Genomic DNA, 18,628 nt, shown 5'->3' with positions numbered 1-18,628 from the left:
AGATCATGAGAAGCATCTGAGGATCGTGCTTGGCCTGTTAAAGGAAAAAAAATTATATGCCAAGTTTTCAAAATGTGATTTCTGGCTCAGTTCCGTGGCCTTTTTGGGACATGTGGTGTCCAAGGATGGGATTATGGTTGATCCCAAAAAGATCGAGGCGGTTAGAGATTGGGCCAGGCCTACTTCGGTGACTGAGATTCGGAGCTTCGTAGGCCTTGCGAGTTATTATCGCCGATTTGTGAAGGGATTTCATCTATTGCTTCCTATTTGACTAGGTTGACTCAAAAGAATGTGCCTTTCCAGTGGTCCGATGAGTGTGAGGAGAGCTTTCAAAAGCTTAAGGCTTTATTGACTTCAGCCCCGATTTTGGCTTTACCAGTGGAGGGAAAGGACTTTACTGTTTATTGTGATGCTTCACGCATTGGCTTGGGATGTGTGTTGATGCAAGAGGGTAAGGTGATTGCGTATTCTTCGAGACAGTTAAAGGTTCACGAGAAGAACTACCCCACTCATGACTTGGAGTTGGCTGCAGTAGTCTTCGCTTTGAAGATTTGGAGGCATTACTTGTATGGAGTTCATTATGAGGTCTTCACAGATCATCGTAGCCTTCAGCATGTGTTTAGTTAGAGAGATTTGAACTCGAGGCAACGTAGATGGATGGAGTTGCTCAAGGATTATGATATTAATATCCTTTATCATCCGGGAAAAGCTAATGTAGTAGCTGATGCGTTGAGCCGAAAGGCAGTAAGTATGGGCAGCTTGGCGCGTCTGACTGTGGGAGAGCGTCCGTTAGCTATGGAGGTTCAGTGTTGTTACACCCCGGAAATTTTCCGTTAGCATGTGCAAAATAGGCTAATAAGGATAAAATATGTGTGTGGCATTTTGAAGGCAAGTAATAAGGTCCCGTAGATTGGTATCGAAGAGTTGAACAACTTTTACGAAGGTTCCATAAGGATCGGAAATGAGACCAAGTCAAGAAAATAAGCTTCAGTGAACTGGGAGTATACGGTCCATTATACGGACCGTAAAAGTGTTTTACGGTCCATTATATGGACCGTAGAAGTGTCACAGAAGAGGCTGGCTGAAGGGTGAGTTTTACGGTGTACTATACGGACCGTATAACGGTTTGACCGTCCGTAAAATGAATCGTCAAAGTGTCACAGAATGAGGTTGAAAGAAGGTCGATTTTACGGTGAATTAAACGGACCGTATAACGATTATACGGCCCGTCAAATGGATCGTCAAATGGTTACAGAAAGGGGTGATCTCTGGGTCCATTTTACGGCCAGTTATACGGACCGTATAAATTTATACGGACCGTATAACGAACCGTATAATGACATCGGGACTGAAGTTGAATTTTATAAAATATGATCCAAGTCTCATTTTCTTCATTCCCACTTTCTACTACACGATCCTCTCTCTCTCTAGAATATTCTACCCTCTCCCAAACCAAGAACACAAGTAGAAATCTAAGATCAAATTCATCAATTCACCATAACCTAGTGCAAGAACACATCAAAAGGGATTATTTGAGTCAAGAAATTCCTAGAAGGAGGACCTAGGGTTTTGTTGGAGCGAAGCATTTCAACTCAAGGGTTGTTCAATCACCATCCAAGGTATGTTTCATGACCTTATTAAGTTATTTAAGTGTTAGAAACATAGGAAAAGCTTGGATTGTAGGAAGACATAGAAACATGGGTGAATAGTGCCACCATTGAGTGATGATGGAATTGAATCATATAAGTTGAAGTGTTAAGGTTATGAATATGCTAGAAATGATGATTTTACCATGAAATAAGTATTAAAGGTGTGAAAACACGACGATAAGCTAGGTAGGAAATTATGGAAAAATTGGAGGAAAATGGTGAAATGTGATGAGTCGATATGAATGATGGTTGTTGGTGGTAATGTTGTGGGTATTATTGTGAATGTTGGGAATTGATATAGACGATGGGAAAAGTAGAATAAACAAAGGAAGTGCTGCCCAATATTCTTTAGAAAATAGCGACGCGTTCTTATAGCTCACTAACTAACGATAATTCGAATTCCCTTATGAAGGTAACGACGCGATATTGCAGAAGAGCAAGTGAACGGTATTCTAGCTAAGCGACCAAGGTATGTGAGGCTAGTCCCTTTCTTCAAATGGCATGAATCCCATAGCATAAAAAAAATCCCCTTCATTCCATGAGCTAATAGATATGATATGATAATGCTAAAGCGATGATTATGTCCTCATTGTCTACACTCACCTCATGTACTAATTCCTTCGAGGTGAGGCAGAATGTCAGAAATTGCTCCATAAGGAGATCGGGGGATCACGACCTTACGTCACCCCGGTAGAGTACAAATGATCATGAGCTCACGCATGTATTATGATAAGATAAGCATGTTTTTAAAAGTATATGATGATAAGTATTTTATGTTAAGCATGTCATGTTTGCATTTACACCGCGCCTAGTTGGCCGGGCAGACACCGCTTCGGCGGGCGGCTACACGGATACACCATGACCCTCTCGGGCATGGGCTGACACCACTAGTGGGCGGCATGAGATGGTACCCCGGACGCGGGAGGCCTGGACGCGGGCTTATATTATTGGTGATCACACCTTTCCGACAGGGACGGGCAGCTTGCATGATATGTATACATGATATGATAAAGAGTATGAGTAAGACAGCATGCATCATCCTTCCTATGATTATGATTCAGCTTCACATGTTCACTTTGATGTTCATTAGGTTGTTATTGTTTCTCTCTTCATTATTTATGCCTCTTATACTCAGTACAATGTTCTTACTGACGTCCTTTTCTTTGAACGCTGTGTTCATGCCCACAGGTAGACAGGGAGATGAGCTAGATCCAGAGCCATAGGGGCAGTCAGCTGTTGAGAGCACTCCATTGTTCGGAGGTGCTTATGATTTCTTTTGTGTATACGTACATATATATATATCCATTTTGGGGCATGACGGAGTCTTGTTCCGTCCATTGTATAGCACGTCAGTAGAGGCTCGTAGATGCGCAGTGTGGGTTAGATGGTTCCACAAGATACTACTATATGTATATACTATCTTGATAGTCGTATGGCAAATGGATGTAAAGCAAGTATGTTTCTTGTAAAGTATGATTTTCACATGTTTCGTCTATAAATTCTGAAAGAAGTATTTAATGAGTAATTGAGTATTAAGAAGAGCGGTGCTCGGTGGTTAGCCCCGGGTACCCGTCGCGGCCCCTAGCCGGGTCGTGACAAAAGTGGTATCAGAGCAGTTCAGTCCTAGGAAGTGTCTACAAGTCGTGTCCAGTAGAGTCTTGTTTATGGTGTGTAGCGCGCCGCATCAATAAACAGAAGGCTACAGGGCATTTAGGAAAATGACCATCTTTCTTTTCAGAGATCGTGCGATAGAGCCGTGTGTAGGATGTTATTCTCTTCTAAAAGTGCGTTATTATTTCAGAATGCCGCCAAAGGGGAAAGCTACAGCTGCTCAGAAGGGCAAAGCTACGACACAGAAACGAGCAGAAAGAGAGCCTCCGGCGAATGTGGAAGAGGGTGAATCCCAAAATGAGGCATTGCCTAATGTAGAAGGGCAAGGAGGAGCCTCGGCTCCGGTTCCTCCACCAGTTTCTTCGGGTCAACAAGTGACCGAGGCCATACACTTATTGACTCAGTTGGTTGCCGCCCAGGTACAACGACAAGGTGCGGGCCCGAGTGATCGTTCAGCTAGTACAAAAGCCCGTGATTTCATAACTCTAAATCCCCCGGAGTTCTTTGGGTCTAAGCCGGATGAAGACCCGCAAAACTTTATTGATGATATGATGAGAACCCTAAAGATTATTCATGCTTCCGAGACAGAATCCGTAGAGTTGGCTTCTTATAGACTCCACGATGTGGCGGTACTATGGTATAACAACTGGATGGCATCAAGGGGAGAAAATGCACCCCTTCCGGTTTGGCAAGAATTTGCGGATGCTTTTGTTCGTCATTACTTGCCACCCGAGACTCGCCGAGCTAGAGCGGACAGGTTCCTGAATTTGAAACAAGGGAACATGAGTGCCCGAGAGTATAGTATGCAATTCAATTCTCTGGACAGGTATGCTCCGAGTATAGTAGCCGATATGGGCGATCATGTGCACAGATTCGTGAGTGGTTTGGGGCCACATTTGTTCAGAGAATGCTTGACGGCCTCTTTGCAAGATGGGATGGATATTTCCTGAATGCAGGCCCATGCACAGAATCTTGAGAAACGACGACAATTACAGAGAAGTGATTATGACAGTGACAGGAGACAAGGAAAAAGGGCTAGATCGATGGGAGCAAGTAGCGAATATAGAGGGGGGTCGAGGCAGATGCATTCTAGGCACTCAGGTCAGTCAGTGACCAGTGCCCCTTTTAGGTTCTCAGATAGGAGGGTTGATCGTTCCTTTCAGCCAGGACAGGGCCAGAGTTCGAGAGCCTCAGATTCCCAGTTCAGGGGAGATTTCAGTCAGCGGAGACCTCCAGTACCGCGGTGCAGTCAGTGCGGTAAATTGCATTCCGGGCAGTGTCGTCAGGGTTCAGATGCATGTTACGCCTGCGGGCAGGTTGGTCACCTTATGAGAGATTGTCCTTCCGCGTGAGGTAGAGCGGGGACTCAGCCCACAGGTTCAGCAGTGGGTTCTTCTTCAGCACGCCCGACAGCACAGACTTCTCAGACTACAGCAGGTAGAGGCAGAGGTAGAGGGGGAGTATCCATTTCAGGTGCTGTTCAGCCCCGCGTATATGCTTTATTCGGGCGACAGGATCTTGAGTCCTCCCCAAATGTTGTCACAGGTACATTGACTATATTTTCCCGTGACGTGTATGCCTTGATTGATCCAGGCTCTACTTTCTCTTATATTACTCCGTATGTTGCTGGTTGCATTGGGGCGAGGCCTTAGTCAATTAAGCCCTTTGAGGTACTTACTCCGGTTGGTGAACCCGTGATAGCAAAACAAGTATACAAAAATTGTGTCGTTGTTATGTGTGACCGCCAGACTAGAGCTGATTTGATTGAGTTAGAAATGGTCGATTTTGATGTAATTATGGGTATGGACTGGTTGGCGTCATGCTATGCTAATGTTGATTGCCAGACGAAAGTGGTCCGATTCCAATTTCCGGGAGAACCCGTACTTGAATGGAAAGGTAACACTGCATCCCCAAAGGGTAGGTTTATTTCCTACCTTAAGGCGAGGAAGATGATAGCAAAGGGTTACATTTCTCACCTAGTTCGAGTTCATGATATCGAGGCAGAGCCGCCAACTTTTCAAACAGTTTCGGTGGTAAACGAATTTCCAGACGTATTCCCAGATGAACTCCCAGGTCTTCCTCCAGAAAGGGAGATTGATTTCGCTATCGATGTATTACCTGACACCGAGCCTATTTCTATTCATCCGTACCGAATGGCACCAGCAGAGTTGAAGGAATTAAAGGTACAGTTGAAGGATCTACTCGAGAAAGGGTTTATAAGGCCTAGTTCATCTCCATGGGGAGCACCAGTCTTGTTCGTAAAGAAGAAAGATGGATCTCTGCGAATGTGTATCGACTACAGGCAATTGAATAAGGTGACAGTAAAGAATAGATACCCTCTTCCCAGAATTGATGATTTGTTTGATCAATTGCAAGGCGCTAAATGGTTCTCCAAGATAGATTTGTGATCGGGTTATCATCAGGTGAGAATCAGGGAAGCAGATATCCCCAAGACTGCCTTCAAGACGAGATATGGCCATTATGAGTTCCGAGTAATGTCGTTCGGGTTAACGAATGCCCCGGCAATGTTCATGAACTTGATGAATAATGTGTTCAGACCATTTTTGGATCTCTTCGTGATAGTATTCATCGATGACATCTTGGTATATTCTCGCACAGAATCAGAACATGCAGATCATTTAAGGATTATCCTTGGCGTTCTCCGAGCCCGAGAATTATATGCAAAGTTCTCAAAGTGCGAGTTTTGGCTTAAATCTGTGGCATTTTTAGGCCATATTATTTCAGGTGATGGCATCCGAGTCGACACTCAGAAAATTGAGGCTGTGAAGACTTGGCCAAGGCCTACGACACCGACAAAAGTTCGTAGTTTCCTGGGTTTGGCAGGATACTATAGGAGATTCGTAGAGAGGTTTTCCTCCATTTCAGCTCCCTTGACGAAGTTAACTCAAAAGTCGGCAAAATTTCAATGGAACGACGCTTGTGAGCGCAGTTTCCAAGAATTGAAAGGCAGGTTGACTTCTGCCCCAGTGTTAACACTTCCCGAAGGACCAGATGGCTATGTGGTATATTGCGATGCTTCCGGCATGGGATTAGGATGTGTATTAATGCAGCATGTCAAGGTTATTGCATATGCCTCGAGACAACTGCGTAAACATGAACAGAATTACCCAACTCATGATCTTGAATTGGCTGCAGTTATTCATGCTTTGAAAATATGGAGGCATTACTTGTATGGAGTGCACGTCGATATATATACAGATCACAAGAGTCTCCAACACATCTTTAAGCAGAAGGAGTTGAATCTGCGACAGAGACGGTGGTTAGAATTGTTGAAGGACTATGATGTAAATATCCTGTACCACCCCGAAAAAGCAAATGTGGTAGCCGACGCGCTTAGCCGTCGATCGATGGGTAGTTTATGTGGAATTCCCTCAGACAAGGAAGAAATGGTCCGTGAGCTTTATCGATTGGCCAAACTTGGAGTGCGTGCAATTGATTCGAGTAAAGCAAGTATCAGCATTAATGACCCCACAGTTTCATCTTTAAATGCAGAAGTGAAGGAACGGCAATATGAAGATTCTCAACTAAGCCGTTACCGAGACCTATCTTGTGAGAAGGAAAAGTCTCCATTTGAAGTTTCCGTGGATGGAGTTCTACGATATCAAGGCAGGCTATGTGTGCCGGATGTGGCAAATTTGCGCCAACGGATCTTAGAGGAAGCACATCATTCCCGGTATTCTATCCATCCAGGTGCAACTAAGATGTATCATGACCTCAAACTAATATACTGGTGGGATGGCATGAAGAGGGATGTAGCAGAATTTGTAGCGCAATGCCCAAATTGCCAGCAGGTAAAAGCAGAACATCAGAAGCCAGGAGGGTTGTTACAAGCCATAGAAATCCCTATGTGGAAATGGGAAACCATCAATATGGATTTTGTTGTAGGATTACCCCGTTCACGAGGGAAGTATGATTCTATATGGGTGATCGTGGACATGCTCACGAAATCAGCTCATTTCCTCCCAGTCAGGACTACGTACTCGGCGGAAGATTATGCCCGGTTATATCTAAAGGAAATTGTGCGACTCCATGGAATTCCTTTAGCCATTATTACGGACAGAGGGGCACAGTTCACAGCCAAGTTTTAGAAGTCGTTTCAAGAGGGCCTAGGTACCCAAGTCAAATTTAGTACGGCATTTCACCCACAGACTGACGGGCAGGCCGAGCGTACTATTCAGACCCTGGAAGATATGCTACGAGCATGTGTGCTGGATTATGGTGGTAGTTGGGATGAGCATCTACCCCTCATTGAGTTTGCTTACAACAATAGCTACCATTCCGGTATTCAAATGGCTCCATATGAAGCTTTGTACGGAAGAAAATGCAGATCTCCAGTTGGCTGGTTTGAAATAGGAGAATCACAATTAATAGGTCCCGACCTGATTCAACAAGCGGTCGAAAAAGTCAAGATTATTCGGGATCGATTGCTAACAGCCCAAAGTCGCCAAAAGTCTTATGCAGACAATCGCCGACGAGACCTGGAATTTCAAATTGGTGATTGGGTGTTTTTGAAAGTGTCGCCGATGAAGGGAGTGATGAGATTTGGCAAGAAAGGGAAACTAAGTCCCAGGTATATCGGACCCTATGAAATCGTTCGTAAAGTGGGTCAAGTAGCTTATGAATTGAAATTGCCTTCGGAGCTTGAATCAGTTCATCCAGTATTTCATGTTTCGATGCTCCGCAAGCGTATTGGGGACCCCACAAGGATTATTCCGGTAGAAGATGTGCAAGTGACAGAAAAGCTAACATACGAAGAGGTACCTGTTGCTATTCTAGACAGACAAGTGAGAAGGCTTCGGAACAAAGAGGTAGTATCAGTCAAAGTTCTATGGCGGAGCAATAATCGAGAAGAAATGACTTGGGAAGCGGAAGAAAAGATGAAGTCCAAGTACCCCCAATTGTTTCAAATCCCAGAAGAGACTAGACATGAAGCAACGACGAATTGAGGTATGTACGCTTTATTTCTATGATGTTGGTCGTGTGTGACCATAGATGTATTGATATTGTAATATAGCCTTGTGGGGAAATGATATTATGGGTTGCTGTGATAGGTTAATAGTGCCAGATTACAGAGGAAACTCTGGCGAAATTTCTGTAGAATCTCGAGTATTTAACATTCGAGGACGAATGTTCCAAAAGGGGGGAGGAATGTTACACCCCGGAAATTTTCCGTTAGCATGTGGAAAATAGGCTAATAAGGATAAAATATGTGTGTGGCATTTTGAAGGCAAGTAATAAGGTCCCGTAGATTGGTATCGAGGAGTTGAACAACTTTTACGAAGGTTCCATAAGGATCGGAAATGAGACCAAGTCAAGAAAATAAGCTTCAGTGAACTGGGAGTATACGGTCCATTATACAGACCGTAAAAGTGTTTTACGGTCCATTATACGGACCGTAGAAGTGTCACAGAAGAGGCTCGCTGAAGGGTGAGTTTTACGGTGTACTATCGGACCGTATAACGGTTTGACGGTCCGTAAAATGAATCGTCAAAGTGTCACAGAATGAGGTTGAAAGAAGGTTGATTTTACGGTGAATTATACGGACCGTATAACGATTATACGGCCCGTCAAATGGATCGTCAAATGGTTACAGAAAGGGGTGATCTCTGGGTCCATTTTACGGCCAGTTATACGGACCGTATAAATTTATACGGACCGTATAACGAACCGTATAATGACATCGGGACTGAAGTTGAATTTTATAAAATATGATCCAAGTCTCATTTTCTTCATTCCCACTTTCTACTACACGATCCTCTCTCTCTCTAGAATATTCTACCCTCTCCCAAACCAAGAACACAAGTAGAAATCTAAGATCAAATTCATCAATTCACCATAACCTAGTGCAAGAACACATCAAAAGGGATTATTTGAGTCAAGAAATTCCTAGAAGGAGGACCTAGGGTTTTGTTGGAGCGAAGCATTTCAACTCAAGGGTTGTTCAATCACCATCCAAGGTATGTTTCATGACCTTATTAAGTTATTTAAGTGTTAGAAACATAGGAAAAGCTTGGATTGTAGGAAGACATAGAAAAATGGGTGAATAGTGCCACCATTGAGTGATGATGGAATTGAATCATATAAGTTGAAGTGTTAAGGTTATGAATATGCTAGAAATGATGATTTTACCATGAAATAAGTATTAAAGGTGTGAAAACACGACGATAAGCTAGGTAGGAAATTATGGAAAAATTGGAGGAAAATGGTGAAATGTGATGAGTCGATATGAATGATGGTTGTTGGTGGTAATGTTGTGGGTATTATTGTGAATGTTGGGAATTGATATAGACGATGGGAAAAGTAGAATAAACAAAGGAAGTGCTGCCCAATTTTCTTTAGAAAATAGCGACGCGTTCTTATAGCCCACTAACTAACGATAATTCGAATTCCCTTATGAAGGTAACGACGCGATATTGCAGAAGAGCAAGTGAACGGTATTATAGCTAAGCGACCAAGGTATGTGAGGCTAGTCCCTTTCTTCAAATGGCATGAATCCCATAGCATAAAAAAAATCCCCTTCTTTCCATGAGCTAATAGATATGATATGATAATGCTAAAGCGATGATTATGTCCTCATTATCTACACTCACCTCATGTACTAATTCCTTCGAGGTGAGGCAGAATGTCAGAAATTGCTCCATAAGGAGATCGGGGGATCACGACCTTACGTCACCCCGGTAGAGTACAAATGATCATGAGCTCACGCATGTATTATGATAAGATAAGCATGTTTTTAAAAGTATATGATGATAAGTATTTTATGTTAAGCATGTCATGATTGCATTTACACCGCGCCTAGTTGGCCGGGCAGACACCGCTTCGGCGGGCGGCTACACGGATACACCATGACCCTCTCGGGCATGGGCAGACACCACTAGTGGGCGGCATGAGATGGTACCCCGGACGCGGGAGGCCTGGACGCGGGCTTATATTATTGGTGATCACACCGTTCCGACAGGGACGGGCAGCTTGCATGATATGTATACATGATATGATAAAGAGTATGAGTAAGACAGCATGCATCATCCTTCCTATGATTATGGTTCAGCTTCACATGTTCACTTTGATGTTCATTAGGTTGTTATTGTTTCTCTCTTCATTATTTATGCCTCTTATACTCAGTACAATGTTCGTACTGACGTCCTTTCCTTTGGACATTGTGTCCATGCCCATAGGTAGACAGGGAGACGAGCTAGATCCAGAGCCATAGGGGCAGTCAGCTGTTGAGAGCACTCCATCTTTCGGAGGTGCTTATGATTTCTTTTGTGTATACGTACATATATATATATATCCATTTTGGGGCATGACGGAGTCTTGTTCCGTCCATTGTATAGCACGTCAGTAGAGGCTCGTAGATGCGCAGTGTGGGTTAGATGGTTCCTCAAGATATTACTATATGTATATACTATCTTGATAGCCGTATGGCAAATGTATGTAAAGCAAGTATGTTTCTTGTAATGTATGATTTTCACATGTTTCGTCTATAAATTCTGAAAGAAGTATTTAATGAGTAATTGAGTATTAAGAAGAGCGGTGCTCGGTGGTTAGTCCCGGGTACCTGTCGCGGCCCCTAGCCAGGTCGTGACAAGTTTTTGGCTAATAGTATGGTGAGGCTCGATACTTCCGAACCTGGTAAGGTTCTAGCTTGTGTGGAGGCGAGGTCGTCACTTTTAGAGCAGATTAGGGCCTAACAGTTTGAGGATGTAAAATTGTGCAAGATTCGGGATAAAGTGCTAAGTGGAGAAGCCAAAGAGGCTATTCTTGATGATGATGGTGTTTTGAGGATTAAGGGGCGCATTTGCGTTCCTAGAGTTGGTGATTTGATTATGTTGATCTTTAAAGAGGCTCATAGTTCCAGATACTCCATTCATCCAGGAGCAACAAAGATGTATCGTGACTTGAGGCAACACTATTGGTGGGATAGAATGAAGAGAGACATTGTGGAGTTTGTTGCTCAGTGTTCGAATTGCCAGCAGGTTAAGTATGAGCACCAGAGACCAGGTGGTGTACTTCAAAGGATGCCCATTCCCGAGTGGAAATGGGAAAGGATCGCCATGGATTTCGTGATTGGTCTTCCGAAGACTCTGGGTAAGTTTGATTCAATTTGGGTTATCGTGGATAGGTTGACTAAGTCTGCGCACTTCATTCCGGTTCAGACTACTTATAACGCGGAGAAGTTAGCCAGGATCTACATCCGAGAGATAGTGCGATTGCACGGGGTTCTTATTTCCATCATTTCCGACAGAGGCACTCAGTTTACTTCCCATTTCTGGAGGACTTTACAGAAGGAACTGGGAACTCAGTTAGATCTTGGCACCGCGTTCCACCCGCAGACAGATGGTCAGACCGAGAGGACTATTCAGGTGCTTGAGGATATGTTGAGGGCTTGTGCTATTGATTTTGGTGGTCATTGGGACAGATTCTTACCCTTGGCAGAGTTCGCGTACAACAATAGCTACCATTCTAGTATTGATATGGCGCCATTCGAGGCTTTATATGGTAGGAGGTGTCGTTCTCCTATTGGGTGGTTTGATGCTTTTGAGGTTCGACCTTGGGGTACAGATTTGCTGAGGGAGTCTTTGGACAAGGTCAAGCTTATTCAGGAAAAGCTTCTGGCAGCTCAGAGTAGGCAGAAAGAGTATGCTGACCGGAAGGTTCATGATATGGAGTTCATGGTTGGTGACCAAGTCCTATTGAAGGTTTCTCCCATGAAGGGTGTAATGCGGTTCGGGAAGAAGGGCAAGTCGAGCCCCAGGTTTATTGGCCCTTTTGAGATTCTTCGTCGTGTCGGTGAGGTGGCTTATGAGTTGTCTTTGCCACCAGGTTTGGCAGGTGTTCATTCGGTATTCCATGTTTCTATGTTGAAAAAGTACCATTCAGACGGGTCTTATATCATTCAGTGGGATTCGGTACTATTAGATCAGAATCTATCATTCGAGGAAGAGCCGGTGGCAATCCTAGATAGGCAAGTGAGAAAGTTAAGGTCCAAGGATATTGCTTCGGTCAAGGTACAGTGGAAGCACCGTCCGATTGAGGAGGCCACTCGGGAGACTGAGGCGGATATGCGAAGTAGATATCCTCAGTTGTTCGACAGATCAGGTACCCCTTTCTCCATCTTTTCCTAGTCGCTCGAGGACGAGCGATTGTTTGATTGGTATCTGATGTAACGACCCGTTTGGTCGTTTAGTACTTTAAAACTACGAAAAGGGTATGGGACTATATAATATTTATTGACATGATTTTAATATATGAAACACCAAATATTCGCAAACTTACCTAGCATAGTCTTCTATCTTAACAGTGTTGTAATTAAGACATTAAGTACATATATGTGTTATAACTGACCATGGAAGTAGATTATTCGAGTCACTTGGTGGAGAATGAAACCATATGGCGTATGGACACCCATTTTTTTGAAAGGTAGAGGTTAATGTTTTTTTTTATTTGCAAGTACCATAACAGTGAGTATAAAATTTGGGACAGCAGCACTTCAAATTACTTTTAAAATCATCAAGTTATCATAAAGGCCATAAAGTGTAATACATTGCACATCCTAATATTATATAATACCAAGCCCACCATTCCTTGTTTTATGCATCCCTTGTTTTGTGCATTTAGTCATCATAACCTTGTGTTGTGCACGTTATATTCCAAAAGATGGAGGAAAAAGTAGAAGGAAAAATCTTGTTCTGTGCACGTTATATTACAAAAGAAAGAGGAAAAAATAGAAGGAAAAATTATTCACATATTTCTAACCTAGAGGGGAGAAAAAAAGGACGAACAGAGGGGCTTTGTCAATTAATGTTGAAGGAGCAGTGAAGCTTTATTTTATTTCCACCAAATACAAAGGCAATCAGGTATGGTACAATTAGTTTTATACACTCCTACAAGAGAATATGTTGCTGGAAGTTTAGTTTAGTATGGTAGTTATTGCAATCTATGACTCACATTTTCTTGCTTTTCTTGAATACACCGTAGTAATTTTCAGCTTTCTACAAGCTTTGAAAAGTGGCCCATGATTTAGTCATTATAAAAAAAAATTGGTTCTTTATTTAGCTTGATAAGGATATGCTAGAAGACAATATCTATTATAGAGCCCAAGTGAAGCATACATGAACTTAGAGAAAATCATCACATCTGTAATGATGGTCACGTTTCCTTCCCAACCATTAAATGCTTTAGTGGTTTATTTAGAAATGTTTGTACACTAAGAATTGATAAGGATTTAGTAAATTAATAATTAAGGTAGTTGTTAGGAATATGGAAATGAAGTAATAAGTACTTAGACCACAGAAAATAACACATATGGATGACATTGATACATGCTAAGCATCATATGTGTTATTTTCTTCAATAATATAATCATATGTGTTATTTTCTTCAATAATCATAGTTTTTATATCATTCAATAATATAATGTTTAATTAGGTAGACCCAATATATAAAGATTGACATTGATACATGCTAAGCACCATATGTGTTATTTTCTGTGGTCTAAGTACTTATTACTTCATTTCCATATTCCTAACAACTACCTTAATTATTAATTTACTAAATCCTTATCAATTCTTAGTGTACAAACATTTCTAAATAAACCACTAAAGCATTTAATGGTTGGGAAGGAAACGTGACCATCATTACAGATGTGATGATTTTCTCTAAGTTCATGTATGCTTCACTTGGGCTCTATAATAGATATTGTCTTCTAGCATATCCTTATCAAGCTAAATAAAGAACCAATTTTTTTTATAATGACTAAATCATGGGCCACTTTTCAAAGCTTGTAGAAAGCTGAAAATTACTACGGTGTATTCAAGAAAAGCAAGAAAATGTGAGTCATAGATTGCAATAACTACCATACTAAACTAAACTTCCAGCAACATATTCTCTTGTAGGAGTGTATAAAACTAATTGTACCATACCTGATTGCCTTTGTATTTGGTGGAAATAAAATAAAGCTTCACTGCTCCTTCAACATTAATTGACAAAGCCCCTTCTGTTCGTCCTTTTTTTCTCCCCTCTAGGTTAGAAATATGTGAATAATTTTTCCTTCTATTTTTTCCTCTTTCTTTTGTAATATAACGTGCACAGAACAAGATTTTTCCTTCTACTTTTTCCTCCATCTTTTGGAATATAACGTGCACAACACAAGGTTATGATGACTAAATGCACAAAACAAGGGATGCACAAAACAAGGAATGGTGGGCTTGTTATTATATAATATTAGGATGTGCAATGTATTACACTTTATTGCCTTTATGATAACTTGATGATTTTAAAAGTAATTTGAAGTGCTGCTGTCCCAAATTTTATACTCACTGTTATGGTACTTGCAAATAAAAAAAAAACACTAACCTCTGCCTTTCAAAAAAATGGGTGTCCATACGCCATATGGTTTCATTCTCCACCAAGTGACTCGAATAATCTACTTCCATGGTCAGTTATAACACATATATGTGCTTAATGTCTTAATTACAACACTGTTAAGATAGAAGACTATGCTAGGTAAGTTTGCGAATATTTGGTGTTTCATATATTAAAATCATGTCAATAAATATTATATAGTCTCATACCCTTTTCGTAGTTTTAAAGTGCTAAACGATCAAACGGGTCGTTACAGATTAATAGTAGTATGAAAAAAGGATTAACTAGAAAGAACTTAGGAACTAAAGTTTTAATAGTGATTTATGACGATAGATGGTCATACATGAAAAAATCAATAATAGGACTAACGGAGGTAGACATGACAAATAATGGAGGAATCTTTTATATTAGCCCAGATTTTATAATGAACTTATCAGAATTTGGAAAGCACATAAAAATAGGAATACAGACCAAGGGTTATGAAGAGATATGTGACGGTAATAGTTTATTAATATGCGTAGGATTTCTAGGAAAAATGACTAATAATAGTAATACAAAATTTAAAATTAAGGTAGAAGATGTAGTAGAAGTAATGGGAAATAGAGGAATAAGATTAATAAAACCCATAAAAATAAATCCTTAAGAATATGCAGGGATGGAATGGAATCTAGAAGATTTTAATAGAAAAAAGATTCTACAGCCAGAATCTCACCTAATGTACACTAATTATAAGGGAGAGACATCTATACGTTTTACTAATTATAATTATTCGCCACAAAAAGACATGGAAGAAGAAAGTACTTTAGACGAAAATGAAATTACAAAATCAAATTTTATGAATGTAGAACTAATACAAGACGAGTTTGCGGTAGACATAGCTATAGAAGAAGCAAAAAGACTCCAAAAAGAAAACAAAAATATGCTTTTTAGATATAAAGGGTGTAAGTTAGGAGAACTAACAATAGAAGAAATCATAAGTCATTTTAAATTATGTGAAGCTCGATCTGATAATTGGGGATATAGAGTAGAACATATATACCAAAAGAAATCAGACGAATTTGATAAAATATTAAAAGATATGCAATATAGTGATGAAGAAATAGAGATAAACTCGATAATAAGTCTAAAAGAATTAATGGAATCTAGTGCGTCTAGTTCTAGTCCATTTCAAAGAACAACGGCGGGAGAACAATAAACTGTAGATACTAGTACAAGAAATGTACCTAGAAGAAGCATTTTTAGAACAGCGGGAGAACCCTTAGACAATGTCAAACCATCAGGAAAAAAAATGCCTATAGAAGAACCTGTTATTCTTTAAGAAGGAGGTAATAAAGGTAAAATATTAAATATAGAAGCACATGATCCGCAAAGATGGAATTCAGTAATAGATCTTTGGAAAGGAATAGTAGTAGCAGACTATATAAAACATATAATGATACAGACGCAGAAACAATGTATAAATATCTAGAAACTTTTTAAGGAGAATCAACCAAAGCTTTATGGGAAGCTTATAAGGAAAATTTTCCAATGGAATTTCAACACTTAGTATCCATGGGAGCAAACCCATATAATTTTACTAATAAAATACATACTTTAATTACAGTGGAAGATCCAAATAGTGGATTATTAGTACTACAAAGAAATGCGGTAATAAAGTTAGAACAATTAAGTATAAGTAGTTGGTTTCATGTTAAAAAAATTTAAATGATTATTTTTATTATTGTACAATTAGTGGAAACGCTTTTGACCAAGAATTAGGCAAAAAATTATTTAATAAACTACCAGGAGCCTTAGGAAGAGAAATAGAAGATAGATGGAATAAAAGAGACGGGGTTGTGCAGAATCCTAATCTAAAATGGTCTATAGGACATAGAATACAACATATAATGGATATACTACAAGAAAAATGTACCCATATACAGATACAAAAACAGCTAAAACAAAATGAAATGAACTTTTGTAAAAGCGTGGTTTACACTACACAAAGCTATGATAAAGACAATTATAAAAAGAAAAAGCATAAAAAATACAGAACAAATTATAATAGAAAGAAATATTATCTTAGAAAATCAGCAGCTAGAAAACCTTATTTAGACAGAAATAGGCATGTAAGAAAATATCAAACATAAAGGAATTATAAAAATAAACTAGAATGCTTTACTTGTGGAAGTGTAGAACATTTAGCAAATACATGTCCAAAAAGAATAAATAATAAGACAAGAAATTCTCAGCTAATTGAAGGCTTTCAAGAAACATTAATAAATGTAGACGAATATATGTCAGATACAGAAAGTATATATTCTATAGTAAGTGTAGACACTGAAGAAAAAATTAAAACAGCCTCGTTAGACTCAAAAGCAGAAGAATTAATCAATGAAATAGGATTAGAAAATCTAGACTTAGAAGCAATGGATAATTTAGCAAATATAGCGGAAGACTGTAACCATGAGTTCGAACGAAATAAGGGTCTGGATAGTAATGCATGTTTCTTTTGTAAATGGTATCCTAGTAGAGACAAAAGAGCTAAATGTAAAAATTGTTATATAGAAGGATGTACAATGTGTATAGAAAAAGAATTCAAAACAAAAATAAATAAAGAGGAAACTCATAAGAAAATTGAAGACCCCACTACTAATCTAAGAATGATAACATTAGAAACAAGAATAAATGAATTAGAAACCAGATTATGTAAACTAGAAAAAGGAAAGCAAAAAGAAGTAGATAGTGAAGATGAAGAAATAAGATTATCAAATATACAACCAATAATGAGACCATTAAGAACAATACCAGAGGAGTCTCAAGCAGAATTAATGAGTATAGAAGACCATGAGGCATTAGTATTTAATGAATATAAAAAATTAGGAACAATAAAAATACTTGCAAGAATTAAACTAGATGACTATGAGATAGAAACATTAGCATTAGTAGACTCAGGGTGCACAAAGTGCATAATAAACAAGAGAATAGTTCCACCTAATTTAATAAAAATTCTAGAAAAACCAGTTGCAGCCATGCAAATGGATGGAACACATAACATATATAGACATTATGTTCATAAGGCTTATATCAGCTTTATAAATACATGTTCAGAATTTTACAAACCAAGCTATAAAATGGATAAGATATGGGTAAGAGACCTTAATATAAATGTAGATTTTGTCATAGGATTAGACTTTATGTTACATAATAATGGCAGTTGTATGATTACAAGAGATGCAGTAATTTTCTTAAAAAAATATTACTCATACACCAGTACAAGTTCTTAAGACTGAAACTAGGATCCGTCATAAGAAGATCCCTACTACAGACCTGCAAAAGAAAAAAGATAGTTGTTGTAAAGAGTGTCAAGAAAATAATACATGTTGTAAAGATAAGCCAGAAATAAAAAATTTAACTCTAGAAGGAGAAGAAATTCTAAGAGAAGAGGATTCGTTAGAAAAAAATTATACTTTAATAGATATAGAAACAGAGTTATATAATTTTAAAACAGGAATAGAAAGAATAGGAGTAATAAAGAATCAAAAAGACCTAGATAACATAATAAAAATACTAGATGAAATAGAAATTATACGAGAAAAACCATTAAAACATTGGAAAAATAATAGGATTGTATGTAAACTAGATATAATAAATCCAGACTATATAATTAAAACAGCTTCGATTGAAGCAACAAATCAAGATGTATAAGATTTTAAAGTACAAATAAAAGAATTAATGGATTTTGGAGTAATACGGAGATCTACTTCTAAACATAGATCTGCAGCATTTATGGTAAGAAATCATAGCGAAATAGTAAGAGGAAAAGCGAGAATGGTAATAAACTATAAAAGACTTAATGATAATACTAGGACAGATGGATATAAGTTACCAGACAAAACAGAGTTAATAAATAAAATACAAGGAAAGAAAATATTTAGTAAATTTGACCGTAAATCAGGATATTGGCAGGTACGAATGCATGAAGAAAGCATAGAATGGACTGC

The sequence above is a fragment of the Lycium barbarum genome, chromosome 7, assembly GCF_019175385.1.
Source record: "Lycium barbarum isolate Lr01 chromosome 7, ASM1917538v2, whole genome shotgun sequence".
Lineage (NCBI taxonomy): Eukaryota > Viridiplantae > Streptophyta > Magnoliopsida > Solanales > Solanaceae > Lycium > Lycium barbarum.
The sequence above is the reverse complement of the archived record's forward strand: the minus strand, read 5'-3'. Positions refer to the sequence as shown.